The sequence below is a fragment of the Ambystoma mexicanum genome, chromosome 12 (assembly GCF_040938575.1).
Source record: "Ambystoma mexicanum isolate Mex_15411 chromosome 12, UKY_AmexF1_1, whole genome shotgun sequence".
In the NCBI taxonomy this organism is placed as follows: Eukaryota; Metazoa; Chordata; class Amphibia; order Caudata; family Ambystomatidae; genus Ambystoma; species Ambystoma mexicanum.
In genome coordinates, this window is record NC_090936.1 from 130,326,557 (window position 1) to 130,339,252 (window position 12,696).

A 12,696-nucleotide genomic window follows, 5' to 3' on the forward strand; every position below is an offset into this window, starting at 1 on the left:
GAATCTTTGAATAACTGCCCTTCATCCCACAATATGCCCCCGTTTTTCCTAACGAATGCCACCATGGGTTTGATCACAAGTTAAATAAGAGCTGACAGTGGGCAACCCTGCCTTATCCCCTTTTATAGGGGGAAGATGTTAGACAAGACACCATGCACAGGCTCCTCAGCCACAACTTCACTCTATAAAGCAGAGAGAAGGCTAAATAAATGTCAGAAGAACCAAATTTCTTAAGCACCTTTGCCAGATAGGATTGCCCTATGCAGTCACTTTTTTCAGTGTCTGTGCTGACTGCTGCTAATGGTGCAGGATTAATTTATTTTAATTGAATGGCCCACCATTGTGATGGTCTACAATACCTTAGACAACCCATCACATTACTGCTGCCAGTCTCTCAGCCTCCAGCGTGACCAACTGCCACCAGTAGATTATAGAGCCTAACAATACCAGGACCCCTTACCCCCTTCCTACCCAGCATACACAGCCCATCTAGAGCCACTCCACTCTTAACACTTGTAAACTCCCCATCCCGATCACTGGAGACTTTTCTCACAAAGACCTGTGCCCCCCTCCGCTCTTCCATTCCTATCTCAACTGACTTGGATCAGACCTAAACAGTCCAACCCCACTGCCCTGAAGCCAGCCTACATCAAAACAAGACGGTCCTACAGAGCGCTGACCCCAAATACCTTGGCTCCAAAGCTAAAACTACCCCCACTAGGCATACCTCCCGGCACTTGCCCACAACTGCCAAGACACTGACTGTTGCGCTACATCAGCGTGCTCTACCCTGTCTAGCAGCCATGAGAACTGCAACGCCTGGCCTTAGACCATCAGCACATGGTCCCTCCTCCCACAAGTCCAAAACTCTCCCCATCTTAGGGAAAGTAAGAACCATGAGCCTCTCAGCACCCACACACACCCCCCACCAACACATTCTTCAAACCCACACATTACAGCCACCCAAACCTACACCAAATAACAGCATTTTACTGAATGGAGCCCTGGCTAATGCCCGCTCCCTGTGTGCTCACGCCACAAACGTACACAACCACATTGAGGAACACCAGCTCGACTTTGTGGAAGTAACTGAAACCTGGTTGCACAGCGCAGCAGGCCCATCCCTCTATTGCCCTGCTCCCCAACTACTCTATCCTCAGATTTGATAGAATAGACAAAACAGGTGGTGGCGTCACCCTCATTTGTAAAACACCTCTAGCCTTTAGGGAGGTACCCTTACACTTCCTCCTGTCATCCCCAATCAGGCTATGAACTACTCCTGACCAAGCTTCTGATCATCCTGCAAGCTACTATCAATATACTCCTCTACCACCAGCCGATTCAACAACACTGCCCTGAACTCGACATCCCCCGCCTCCCATCACCCCTCATCAAGCCAGCCACCAAATTGCTTGTAATGGAAGACCTCAGCTTCAGCTTTGATGACTACTCTGACCCTAAAGCCATAGACCTTACTAAGGCACTTCACAATCTAAATGTCACCAAACGTATCCCCTCCAAAGGACGCACCTTGGACTGGGTTGTAACACTGAATACCACTGTATCCATCCCTTCCATTAAACTTGTACCATGGTCTGACCACTCAATCATGCGTTTCTCTAACACGCCAAAAGTACTGCCATCCCTGCTGCCAAACTAACACCCACCCTCTCACGCAACATGCACATACCTACATCCACCACTCATTTCCACTTCTCAGCCATCTCCATAGAAGACATGACCACCACAGTCCAACACCTCAAACCCTCTAACTGCAGAGATGATGCCTGCCCCGCCCATATTATCAATCTCTGCGCAACCAACCTGGCACCAGCCCTTGCCAATTTTGTCAGTACCTCCTTCACCTCCTATACCGTGCCGACATGCCTCAATACGGCATGGGTTTCCCCCCCCCTCATAAAGAAACCCTCCCTTGATTCCACCATCCCTACCAACTAGTGACCCATTGTGACTGTGCCCTTCCTCATCAAAATCCTCGACTGCATGGCATATTCGCCAATCCAGAACCACCGCAAACAGCACCATCTTGCCGGTCCAATAGCACAGCAGGTAGGGCGCTCGCTTTGACATCTGTGCAGACCCTGCTGATGCAGGTTCGAATCCCGGCAGGGCCAAACTCAGCCTTTCATCCTTCCGAGGTCGATAAATGAGCACCACACACCGTGGGTAATAATAAGCAGCGCTCAGATGCTTGAGGGTTTATAGCGCTATATAAAAAATATCTTCTAGGTGCGAGACAATCTGTATTCAGACCTAAAATCATCACTGAAACAGCCCTCTTGGATCTCAAAATCCAGCTTGAGCTCATCCGTGACTCGGGCAACCTGGCTATCCTACTCCTCCTAGATTTGTCAGCCATATTCAACCTCGTTCACCACAATGTCCTCTGACAGCACCTCATAACCAATTCCCACTTCTCCCATCAGGCGGTTCTTTGGATCAAATCTTTCCTTAGCGAGCGCATATCCAAAGTCTTCATAGGCGACCACTCCACTGACCCTATACCCGTCCCGTGCTGCTTTGCTTAAGGCGCATGCATTTCCCCAGCACTCTACAACACCTACACCAAATCTCTCTTTAATCTGCTTGACGCCCTGGGGACCCCCTACACAAACATTACGGACATGCAAGTCCTCTTACCCATCTCAAGGGGACTACGCCCAGGATGTCGCAGTGATCATCCAGAAATAGTGTCCTTCAGAATTAGATGGCAGCCCACAACCTCTGTCCCAATGACGAGAAGACTCGGCTTCTCATTGTGGGCTCCCCCAACTGACGACAAACCCTGGACCACTCCTATTCTTCTTTCCCCATTTACGGGATGACTATCTACGTCTCCAAGCATATGAGAATTCCTGGTGTGTATCTAGATACAGAACTCTGCATGACCCGCCACAACAATGCTCTGGCTTCATCTAATGCAGAGGATATAAAGTATGTGACAGATTGACTACCCCTCTCTAGAGATCCTGTATGTAACACAGGATTGGGTGCGGAGCAGCTACTTTTTTGATTAGTAGGGTTATCACCTTGATGGGGACAGTTATTTAAACTGCACGCATTTCTTGCATAACAAAAATCTCTGATGGAGACAGCAATTCAGAGATTAATTCTACCATGGTTTCTTTTGGAAAGGGCGAGAGATTTGACATAACCACTTTCATTACTTGGTCCTGTAACAATGAGACAAAGTATTTATTATATTTTAGGTGTAGAATGGGTAGAGATTGTGTCTCCAACTGCTAGTGTATGCAGCTTTAAAAGGCTAGGCATGAGAGCCCTTAGTGCACTTATAGACACAGGATGTTTTATTCACGTGTCATGATTGTGTTGGTACAAGGTATAGTTCAAAAACATTTTGCGGCTTTAAATGCTATTCATGCATACTTCGTAAATGAGTCTTATTTCATATTGGTACTGGAGCACAATGTGTTCTACACGCCACATTTGGACATTGTATGTTGCGATTTGCAAAAAAATTGGGAAATGCACAAGCGGAACAGCGTCTAGGCTGTTCCCTCAGAGTCTATTCGCCTCTCTATTTGGCGTGCGTGATACAATATAGAGGGCTTCCCCGTCTGCTCGTAGTAGTTGGACTGGCAGCTAACGGAAGTCGGACTGTGTTGCGTCTTAGTCGGCAACGGATTGCTTGGAAAAGTGTTCTCTTTATTTAAATGTCACATGATACTGTCACGTGACACGTTCCGTGCTTCAACTTGCAAATTACCAAAAAGGCTTTATTGCGAGATATTTTCATCAAAAGCTTGGATTGTGTACGCTCACTGTCCCCCGTGAGGGAAGCGTTTCGGCGCCAAGACATTCGTTCAAGTTTTAAATTTATTTGAAGTGTTAACTTTATGCAGCGAAATTACCGTATTGTTGGTAGTAATCACGTATTCTATTGTGCCACATTTCCCGTGTTGAATTAAAAACAGATGGGAGAGAGGCTGATAGTCCCATACCTGGTCATATTACCTGAATGACTAGGCAAGTATCAGATGTCCTTAAGTGCATCGCTCCTGCGGCTGTTCAATAAACTTGCATGCATGTATAAGTACCACGAGTGCACTATGAGGCCCCTTGGAGGGAAGTAATAAGCTGAGCAAATAACTACTGTGGCTTAAACCAGTCATAGTTGGACAGTGTTTTTCCCTCAGATCGTGTGACCTACTCATACAGCCACACACAATTCGTGTGGATGCAATGTTTTACATCAATATCCAGACACCTTTCTAATCAGGAACGGCAACCACACTTTATCTCCTCACCTGTCAAAAAAGATCTCCCTCCTTTTTTGTATTGGTAGATACCATCGGTTTGGATCTATTTGACCTAAAACATTTGACCTAATCACATTTGATCAAATTTATTTGACCTATTTCTAGGTCTAAAATGCGGGAAAAAGTGAGCCAGTAGTAAAAGGGATTACGCTTTCCTGGGCAAATTCTTTTGGACAATGTGCTTTCCCTGTTGACTGAATAAACCACTTGCTATTTTTACTGAAAACAGAAAAAGCAAATCAACAGATCATCTTTAAAAAGAAAAAAAGCAATGTGTATAATATTTCATGGCAAAAAATCGAACTGCAAACACATCATATCATATATTAAAAAACAGAAAGAAACAGTGACATATTCACAAGAATGATACAGTAGTTACCCCAGTCAAACCTGTAAGAAAGATACCGTTTTATTGAACAATCAAACTTAAGAACCAGAACATTTCTCATGTCTATTGTAAAAGTTTCATTTTTTTCTTTTGTATATCCTCGTTCCTTCCCACTCGCCCCCCTCCGACCACAGATTAATGTATACTTCAGTCCCCTGTATGAAAGTCTAGTGAAATCAAAATCTCTCAGTTGTCTGAAAAGGAGGCAATTCGCCCCCACAGCAGAGGCTGAGATTCTTCATATAGGCTTGTCGCCTCACATGACCACTTTTGAATGTAACATCTCTTTCAGGTGTCCTCCCCATTTTTGGACCAGAAGTAGAACCATCCCATGCCAATGGCCCTTGAATATTCATGCAGCCACAAAGCTAATTTCCATCTGATACATCGTTATCGTTTTCCTACCCTTCTGCTTTCATGTGATGGGTAAACTTCTTCCAAATTCGAGCAAAGCATGCCATAGCTGCTAAAAGCATAGGGTAGACCATCTGGGGTGAGGTCTTTGATTTCTCCACTTAGGCCAATCCAGCAGCGAAAATAGGGAGATCCTTGGGTCTTTCCTTCCCTTTAACCACGAGCGTACTCCAGGCCAGCAAATTTGCACATACTTACAGGACCACCAAACATGCAAAAAGGTCCCTTTCCACCCACAACTTCACCAAGAAATCTCTTTAATATCTATATATCTTTTCCCGTTTGTCCTGTAGAGTTTAAACTCTTACACAAAGTGCATGCATATCACCCTCCCACGTTTGCACTTAAGTGCAAAATAAACCCCCTGCATGAAAGTTTCTTCACATGAAATATGAAGTGCAAATGGTAGGTGTAAAAAGGTGACATCACCTTTACGTCTTCCTTTTCACCACCCTGTGCAAATTGAGTAAATGCCTCCTGTCATTTACACATGGCAGGCAGTATTTAGAATGGATTAGTGTTGTCGGCTCGCTGTCAACCTGAAACCCATCCAACTTAATCAGTGTGCGCAGCACCCTGTCCAATCTAGTTGAAAGAGTTCTTGTACAGTCCTTTTTGCCTACATTAAGAAGTGTTGTACGACTATATGAAGAAAATCATGTAAGGCACCACCTCTCAGAAATTACAGGGTACCTCTTGGCCCTTTAATATTCCCTTTAAAATATCAACCATTTTGGGAGCGGAAAGAAGGCGGCACGGCATGGTGCATAGACAATGGAAGAGGTTGCCTACTGTGTTGTATGCACAGTTGAGTATGCATCCTTCATTCCTCAATCAAATTAAAATAATTACCCCCCAAATGGTATTGTTGCCATTTCACAAGTAACCCCTGCATAGTGCCCTGGACATAACTATGTATGCCAATGGAGCTGTAAAAATACAATATCTTACATTTCAAAATCTTACTTTGAATAAGCTAGAAAGGTCTCTGGAATCTGTGGGAGAAGATGAAAATAATAAGGTGACAATCTGACTATTAAGTCTTAATGTACAGCTTGTCCAATATTCTGAAAGGAAAGCAGTGATAAATAACCCTCATTCAAATGGTTTGCTGTGAAAGCTTGCGCTGTGTACTGTGTTTCCATGGTAAAGCGCGCCTGCGTAAGCACGCAGAGGGAAGTGTTAAGTTCCGGAACCCATACATGTCATCTTGAGGGGGCGGTTTGATTTCTGCCGCCAAAGCGTTACATTTTAAATGATCTAGAGGCACTTGTGTGTTGTTTTGACAAGGTTTAGAGAGGATAAAACTGGATCTGGAGCACATGAAAAAGTAAGTGATGCTGTACCAGGAACAGGGATATCACCTTGTCAAGAGGGGATGGGGACCCTGCTTATCAAGGGCAGGACGCTACCAGGGTACTTGCCATATGGAGTTGGGAAGGCCCCAGTCTCCGCATCTTCTAAATGCGCCTGAGCAAGTGTAGGAAGTACCCCTTCATCATGCTCCATACCTGCTGTGCAACATGCTGGCTAGTGTTTCTCTTTGTCCTGTAAGACTGCTTCTACCACCAATCCTTGCAGCAGAGACCCTACTCCACAGCTCACCGGTGGGAGAAAAAGTGGCGAGCGAGAGAGCAGTGGTGTATTGCGCAAGTCGGACCAGGAATTCTGATGTTCCATTCAACGTGAACACAAACTTTGATATTGAATATAATCGTAGCCGGCCACCATTACTTAGAGCTGGTGGACCCGGGTATGAAAAGGAAGGGGTATGGCTCAAAGACCATTTTATATTTTTGGATACTTGTGACCCAGCTCGTTGCCAAAGTTAAGGCAGTAATTGGTGCTGGAAACAAGCCGACTCTGAGGAGAAATCAAAGGGGGAGGTAAAAGAGGGCAGACAGGATATGGCAGTGTGGGTTGTTTGGGGTGAGGTCAGAGGAGGAGGAGGAGTAAGGACTGAGAGGCCAAGAGGAGGAAGGACGATTCAACGGAGCATAGAGGAGGATTGTAAAGAGCATGTGTAAGGTCAGGTATTTGTTGGTGAGAGAAAGTGGTACTAGGTTGTGAGAGTGCGTGTATTGGGAGTATAGCGAGAGTCTGAGGTTAAAAGTAAGAGTAGGGGGTATATGTTAGATTGAGTGTACCAGGTGAATGAAATAGTGAAAGAAGGGTAACTGTTGGAGAAGGAAGTATTAGAGCGAAGAGGGGAGGATCGTAGAGGGTAGAGTAGTCAGGGCATCAATAGTTCAGAAGAGATGGCCCAAGTCATACTTTAATTGTCCTAGGTACCCAGTTCAATCCATTCAAGGTTGTCCGTAGTGGCAGTAGGAGCGGCTGAGTTGGGCAATGTAGCCTCTTCCATTGGTCAACCTAACCAAAGTCCCTTCTAGATGACCAATGCTGCTGTTTTCTTTTGATTGTGTGCAACTCCCTTCATCGACCATTACCAATAACGACATAACAGTTAATTTTACTATCTTGTGTAGATGTTTTGCACGCTATGAGGTCCTAACAGTTCACCTAAAAAGAAAAAGAAACATTGATCATCTGCAATATCTCTGTCAAAGTCTTGATTGCATCTTTAATGGTTGCTTTGTGGGGGGAGCACAAGGGAAGTAACCTTTCCCACACTGTCACTTGCATGTCCATTTCAAGAACGAGTCTGTATACCAAAATCTTTCACATATGTGGTGTCTGTACCTTTAAGAGGAGACATGTGGCAGAGTCCCGTAACTCTGCTGTGTGCAGGTTAATAAAGAAGGCTTGTCACATAAGCGCCAGTGCTCCTGTGGAGTCCGGACAAGAAGCAGTGCGTCCTGTGTGTTCTGTTGGCTGGGGCTCATGGGGTGCCTGATAAGTGTCACGGCACAATCCGACATTGACGACGAGGTCACTCTGCTGCATGAACCCGCGGGACCAGTGCGGCAATGATTTTTCTAGCGCGGCTCATTAGCATCATGCCGCGGGTCGGCGAACCAAACGCGGACGGCTGCAATTTTGTGTAGACGTGATGGAGAAGGTTGCGGCTCCCTCATAGAGTGCTCGTGCACCTCCCACGTAATGTTTGGAACCCCCACAGTGTGGGGGTGGGGGGTATTTTGCTCACCTGGAGAAGAAAAACTGGTGCTTCTGGACATTCACTCAGCAAATGACAAGGTGAGGGGAAGGGAGAGGCCTAGTAGAGAGAAAAAAATATTGTTTTTCTTTCATCCTCTTTCAAAGAGATCAGTGGACTGGGGAAGAACATGGTTACTGGTCTGTTTTTGAACACTGCAGTGTTAGCTCATCAGCACCCTCGATTTTATTTTTTGTGTGTGGGATTCTTGGACTCCCAGTGTGTGTTGCGGCCCCGGAGTCTACGTGGGGTGCTCGTGCGCTCACCAACATGGAAGACCAACAAGGAGATGGTGCAGGTGGCGGAAATGTGCAGCCAGGGTCAGCAGCCCCAGTGAGAGTCTGTGTTCTGCACCAGCTCTGGGCACTAACACTGATGCCCGAATTTGATGGGGCCCCATCAAGCCTAGGGCCAAGGTGGAAACTATGGACTGACTGTCTGGACATGTATTTCAGGGCAACGGGTGACACTGATGAGGAGAGCAAGGTGGCCACGCTACTGTACTACTGTACTCTGCAAGCAGTTCATATTTTTTTCAGTCTCTGCAACCGGTCAATGACTCCTATGTGGAGGCCAAGAATGCCTTGCGTAAACATTTCATGGCCCTTGCCAACACTATGAGCGTTTCATCATGTGAAGAGCAAAACAAAAAGACGATGCATCCCTGGACACGTTTTATGGCCGCCTCTGGCGCATGGCAGTCTCATGTGCATGGCAGTCTCATGTGCTTGGGATAATGAACAGTCCATAATCAGGAACCAGCTTATACAGGGGTGTTCATCTGGGAAGCTCAGGCGTCCGGTGCTGCATGAACCTGGCCCCACATAACCTTGCATACTGGGTCACTCTCATGAGATGGCAGAAGTAAGGGTGTCAAAGATGGGCGTGGCTATTCGCCCAGGAAACAGAGGTGGTGTGTGCCGTTGGCTGAGAACAATGGGGGGAGAGGTGCTTGTTGGCTGACCGGTGTCCCACGCGACAGAGGGGGCAGATCACTGGAGTCGTGCCTGAAATGTGGGTACGACCTCCCGTATCCTGCGAATGTCCCACACAAGGGAAGGCGTGTGGAAGGTGTGGGACAGTGGACAACTATACACGCATGTGCAGGGCGCCGGTACCAGTGGTGGTACAGAGAGGACCGGTCAGGGCAGGACTCTTGCAGGAACAATGCCGCCCAATATAGCCTTGGTGGACCAGGAGGAAGAAAGGCTAGCTCAGGAAGTGGAAGAGAACGATAATGAGGAAAACATCTTTTTCATTTCCTGTGTAAGTGTACTGCATGCCAACACCCAAAGACAACCGAAATGCCTGGTTCATGTAAATTAAATGGGTCGACGGTGCCAGTGCTGGTAGACACGGGTGCATCGTAAATGTGATGGCCAGAGTGCACTATGACACCATGACTGTGCCGTCCACTTTGCACAAGCTGAAGGCACGCATCTTTACATTTGGGGGTGAGCAGCCCATCCCATTGGCTGCAGCATTTGTAGCAAGGGTGGAGCATGGCGGCACCTCCATCAAGGCCACTTTCTTTGAGACTTATGTAAGCAATAATACCCTGCTGAGCTGTGTGGCAGCCGAAGCCTTGGGCATTGTCAGTTTCACCTATGGGGTTTATGTGGAGGATGTACAAGGGGTTCTCCAGAAGTATGGTTGGCTGTTGGAAGGAATTGGCTGGATGGCTGACGAGCCAGTGAGGCTACACATAGACGAGTCCATTCAACCGATAGCCCTCGAACACTGCTGAGTCCCGTTCCATCTGCGAGACCTTGTGGACAAGGAGTTGGACAGTTTGGTGTCTTTGGACATCATAGAGAAGGTCCATGGGCCCATGCCTTGGGTGTCACCCATAGTCATTGCTTGCAAGCCAAAGCAACCTGACTCAGTCAGAATGTGTAGACCTGAGGTTACCGAACAAGGCGAGAGACACCTCACACCCACGATCTATATCATTGCGGAGTTTCAGGGTGCCAAGTTCTTCTCGAAACTGGACTTGAGGGCAGGAAACCACCAGTTCGTTCTGCACCCTGACTCGAGGTACATTGCAACCTTGCCTACACATCGAGGGTTGTACTGATTTAAGCGTCTGAGCTTTGGTGTGTCCTCGGTGGCAGAGGTTTTTCAGAACATCATCCGAGGAGCCATGGCAGATCTAGAAGGCATTCTGAACATCAGTGACAACATCCTGGTATTCGCCAGAACAGAGGTTGGACACATGGCACGCCTGGTGCAGACCCTAGCGCAACTCCAGTAGTTGACACTGACATTGCACAGGGAGAAGTGTGAATTTCTTGAAGACTAACATCGAATTCTTCAGGTTTGTGTTTAAGGAAGGAGGGGTGTCCCCACGTCCTCGCAAAGTCAAAGACATTATGGAAGTGAGACCACTGGAAAATGTGACTGAAGTCTGCAGCTTTTTAGGGATGGTGACCTACTGTGGTCGCTTCATCAGGAATTTGGCTTCAAGGTCGGAACCCCTGTGCAGCCTCACCAGAAAGGTGAGTGGGGCCCGCTGAACAGGCTGCGTTTGAGGACGTGAAGGGGCACTCACCATGGCCTTTTTTTGACCCCTCTCTACCATCAGAGGTGGTAGTGGACACCAGCGGTTCGGTCTAGCCGCGGTCCTCATCCAAAAGGATGCCCAAGGGGAGGTCAGGCCCATTGTGTATGCGAGCAGAGCCCTGTCGGAGACTGAGCAATGCTATTCCCAGACAGAGCAGGAGGCTCTGGCAGCGCTTTGGGGATGTTGACATTTTCAGCTCTGTGTGCTGGGCCGGCCGGTGGTTGTGGTGACGGACCACAAGCCACTATTGCCAATCATGGCTGGATCCTTCCTTGAAGCCCCCCGGCACGCATCGAGAGGTGGATTCGGGCGCTCCTCGAATATGGTGTGTCGTGGGTGTATCGTCCTGGAACCAACAATGCGGCTGACTACCTGTAAAGACATCCGCTGTGTGCGGTTGAAGAAGAGAACATCAGTGTGGACGAGGCTGACTAGCATATGCAGTTGCTCGTTGTATCTACGACCCTGAACTCAATGCCGCTTCAGGAGTTGGACAGGGTGGCATAGGCGGATGAGTGCTTCCAGGTCCTCAAGTAGGCACTTCAAAAGGGCGAATAGAGGTCGGTGGTGGAAACCGTAGGGAGAAGAATCCAAGAGGTGCGGACAACATTACAACATCTATGGAGAGTGAGGGATGAACTAACGTTCGTGGAGTCGGGGCTTCTGCTTCGGCGGCACCGCATAGTGGTGCCGGCAAGCAAAATTCAGCAAGTCATCGGGCTGCCACACCAACGACACCAAGGCATCGCCAAGACAAAAGCCAGGCTGCGGCAGAAGGTGTGGTTCCTTGATCTCGAAAAGTGGGTGGTAGACTTTGTCTCAGCCTCTGTGCGGTGGCAAGCAGCCACCCCAGTACAGCGAGAGCCCCTACTTGAAGCCATGCCCCGAGGAACAAGGCCCTGGGAAATCGTACATGAAGACTTTGGGTCTACTGGCAGAGACGTTCATTTCCTCGTGGTGATGAACGAGTGGTCACGGTACCCCAAAGTCGAGTCAATGTTTGACAAGATAGCTGTGGCTCTCGAAGATCTTTGCCACTCATGGGCTGCCCCAGACCTTGTGCTCAGACAACAGACCACCATTTCAGAACAATATGGGATCCGTCAACGAAAGATTACACCTGTCTGGCCGTGTGCGATGAGGCAGAGCGATTTATGAGGACCCTCAACAAAGTCTTCAGAATTGTTCATGGACAGAGGCAATGCCTACAGCGGGCAGTGCACCATTTCCTGAGGGAGTACAGAGCTACTCCTCATGCATCGACTGGAGCAGCACCACGGAGGCAATGTTTCAGCGATGCCCGAGGGGCCTAATACTTGATGCTGGTGTGCAGAAGCCAGCAGTGATTGATGATTCCCACGTGAAACGGGAAAGGAGGACAAGGACGGAGGGTGAGGATGTGAGAAGAGGCCTCTGACAGCATCAGCTAAGCCCCGGCGATGAGGTACTGGTGAGAAACCGCCACTCTCAGGGCAAGCTCTCCCTGACTTATGAACCCAACCCCCAGGACGTTGTCGCAGTCAATGGCTCAATGCTGACGGCATCGGATGGAACTGGAACTGTCACCCGGAACACCTGTTTCTTTAAGAAGGGGGGGGGGACCAGCCGAGCAGAGATGACTGTGAATGCCAGGCCGGAGGTGATCCTGAGGAGAGACTGTGACGAGGTACCCGACGGGGGTGGTGGCTCTGGCCACCCACTAAGCCGCCAGGGTTGAGGGGACGCAGGTGAGGAGGGTCTGAGCCGGGAAGGGTGCAGGAGGTATCCCCAGAGAGTGGGAAGGGGGAAGCCTGCCCACCTCCATGACTATATATTGGACCCCTTAACTGGCACAGCCTGTCCACTGAACCGAGTGGGGACATGGGTGCCTGTTGAATAAAGAAATGAGGAGCAGGAGTAATGTTTTGCAGTG

At 48.3% G+C, this 12,696-nt stretch overlaps 1 protein-coding gene across 6 annotated transcripts in view; it reads left to right on the plus strand.

Moving 5' to 3' along the window:
• The window catches only part of ARHGAP8 (Rho GTPase activating protein 8), a 664,042-nt gene that overhangs the window by 261,548 nt on the left and 389,798 nt on the right, over positions 1-12,696 (plus strand). The gene's annotated exons all lie outside the window — the stretch shown is intronic.